Below are 2,796 nucleotides of genomic sequence, written 5' to 3'. Positions count from 1 at the left end.
CACCCGGGTTATGTAACTCTTGTCTAGGCTCTGCCTGTGGGGGCATTGTGACTTGTCTCTGCACTGATCACCCAGGAGGTGTGACCCTTGTCTAAGTTCTGCCTAGAGGGACATTGGGATATATCTCTTCACTGATCGCTGAGGTGATGTAAAACTTGTCTAGGCTTTGCCTACAGTGGGATTTATGACATATCTCTGCACTGATCACCCGGGTGATGTAACTCTTGTCTAGGCTCTGCTTACAGGGGGTATTGTGAGATATCCCTGCAGTGATCACCCAGGTGATGTAACTCTTGTCTAGGCTCTGCCTACAGGGCATTTTAACATATCAATGCACTGGTCACCGAGATGATGTAACTCTTGTATAGACTTCGCCAACAGGGGGCATTGAGACATATCTCTGCACTGATCACCGAGGTGATGCAACTCTTGTCTGGGATCTGCTTACAGGGGGCACTGTGACATATGTCTGCCCTGATCACCCATGTGATATAACTCTTGTCTAGGCTCTGCATACTGGAGACATTGTGACATATCTCCGCACTGATCACCCAGGAGGCCGGCAAAGAGAGCTAGAGGTCTGTGTTCCGCCGCCAGGCGCTCCATGGTGGCAACAGGGAGGCTGCAAGGGTACGGGCGGGCCGTCGACGGTGGAGCAGAGGCACAGAGGAGGCGAGCCGCCGGAGGGATGTCAGGCCTGTACGCTGCGCGGGCCCTGTGTTTGGCGTGACTGTGGTCTCCACCCAACCCAGGGGACGACTCATTTTCCTGGGGTGGGTGTGGGGGTGGGGCGGGGGTGGTCAGGCGAGGGTGGGGTGGTGGAAAGGCATGAGAGCTCTGCCCGGGCTGCTCCCACAGCCCAGGCGGCTGCCCACAATCCCTCGCGTGTGCAGTAGGCGACCCACTTTTAGTGCCTGGGCCGTCTCTGTGGTCCCTGGGATGCCCGGGAAAGAATGGCAGTTCTCCACTGTGTGGAGTCTCTCACCGGGCCCAGACCAACAAGTCAGGAATCCCAGTCCAGTCAGCCTGGTGCAGGGGGCGAGGGGAAGACACACCCCTCCATTGCCAGCCAGGTGTTCCCCACAAAAGAGAGGCCACCGCCCTGCCCCGACCCGACCCGACCCTGTCCCAACCCCGCGTCCTAAAGCACCTCCAGCAGAGCCCGGTATTCTTCCTCGCTGAGGGGTGTTTCCAGCGAGGCGGCCTCTTCCAAGGCCTCCAGCTCCTCCAGTGCCTCCGTTTCCAGGAAAGGTTGCGCCGGCTGCAGAAACTCGGAGCTTGCCAGGAGCTCATCCAACAGCAGGCTGGAGGGGAGTGAAGACGAGCGTCTCGGCTCCAGGAGCGCCTGGGCGGGCGCTGGCATGCCTTGCATTTGCCCCTGCTGCGTGGAGGTCTCCGGGGGTGCGGGCTGGCGTGGTGGAGCTGCCCCGGCTAGGGGTTCCCACGCCGCCCCGGCGACCTGGGGACCCCGGCCCAAGCCCCACCACGGACTCCCCTGCAACGTGTGTGGTGCAAGAACACCTTGGCCCTGTGGCCCCGCTTGAGCAGGCCCAGGCTCTTCCACCGTGCAAGGGCACGGCAGGCCGTCGCGCTGCGGGTCCCCGTCCTCCCGGCTTTTGCCCGGTTGCGGAGGCCACCGAGGAGTCTGAGGGTGGGAGAGAGCCACTTCCGGAGGAGCCGAGGCGGCGTAGGCAAAATCCCTGACTGCCAGGGCAGGTTGGGAGATCCCCTCTGCCGGCGCGGCCTGGCTGGGCTGGAGCATGGGGACGGCCCTCGATCCCTGGCTCACGAAAGCCCTTGTGGGAGAGCCCCAGGCGCGCAGGGCACGTGGGGTGCGGGAAGCCCCGTTCCCCACGCACCGGTGTGGAAGAAGGCGACCCACGAGGGAGCATGGTGACACCCGCTGGGGGCCGCGTTGCACAGGCCGCCTGCCTGCGCGGGCGCCCTGCCAGCCTGTCCCGGGTGCCTGGCCGTTCGATTCTGAAACCAGATCTGAATCCTGGACTCCGGGAGGCCCGTCTCCCTGGCCGGATCTTCCCTGGTGGCGATGCATGGAAAACGATCCTTCTCAAAGGCTCAGAGGAGCAGGGCGGTCTGGGATCCGGTGACGGCGGCCCGCTTTCGCCTACGTTCTTGCGGGCCACGTCTCCCGGGCCAGGGCCGAGATTACCTCCAGTCTTTCTTCAGCTTGCGTGACCTCTCATTCTGAAACCAAATATGGACCCTCGGATATGGAATGCCAATGGCCTGGGCCAGCCGTTCTCTGGTGGCAATGCCCGGGTACGGGTTCTGCTCAAAGCAGGCTCGCAGGGCCTCGCTTTGACTCGGGGTCGAAACGAGTCTCCTTCACCGTCCCCATCCCTGGGCTTCTGCAGTGAGGGTGCTGTCCGAAGATGTCGGGAGGGCCATCATGGGGAGCCCTGGCCGGAAATTCACGGACGGACACTGGGAGAGACTGCCCGGCGGGATCCCATGCCCTCAGCCGGGCTGTGCACTGCAGAATTTGCAGCCAGGAGGCCTGCCAGGACAGCCAGCCAGCGGCTCTTATAAAGGCCCACAGGCAGGCAGGCTCCACCCCTTCATGAATGGCGGTGAGCCCTGGGACAGCCCTCACCACCTGGGAAGGTTCCCAGGGCGTCGAGGCCTGCGGCCGAGTGGAGGTGGGTTGGGGGGGTAAGGCGTGATGATGGCGGTGGTGGTGCCGGACAGACGAAGAGGAAGGTGGCGAGGGGGAAGTGGTGAGGGGTGCGGGTTTCGGAGGCTGGCTCTCCGGCCCTCTCCAGGAATCACACGGGA

At 63.1% G+C, this 2,796-nt stretch overlaps 1 pseudogene; it reads right to left on the bottom strand.

Moving 5' to 3' along the window:
* Positions 1-1,141: 1,141 nt before the first annotated feature.
* LOC750476 (double homeobox protein 4-like protein 4) lies at positions 1,142-2,409 on the bottom strand (annotated as a pseudogene).
* Between the last annotated feature and the right edge of the window lie 387 nt (positions 2,410-2,796).

The sequence above is a fragment of the Pan troglodytes genome, chromosome 16, assembly GCF_028858775.2.
Source record: "Pan troglodytes isolate AG18354 chromosome 16, NHGRI_mPanTro3-v2.0_pri, whole genome shotgun sequence".
Taxonomy (NCBI): Eukaryota; Metazoa; Chordata; class Mammalia; order Primates; family Hominidae; genus Pan; species Pan troglodytes.
Note: the sequence above shows the minus strand (reverse complement) of the source record. Positions and strands in the feature narration are given on the sequence as shown.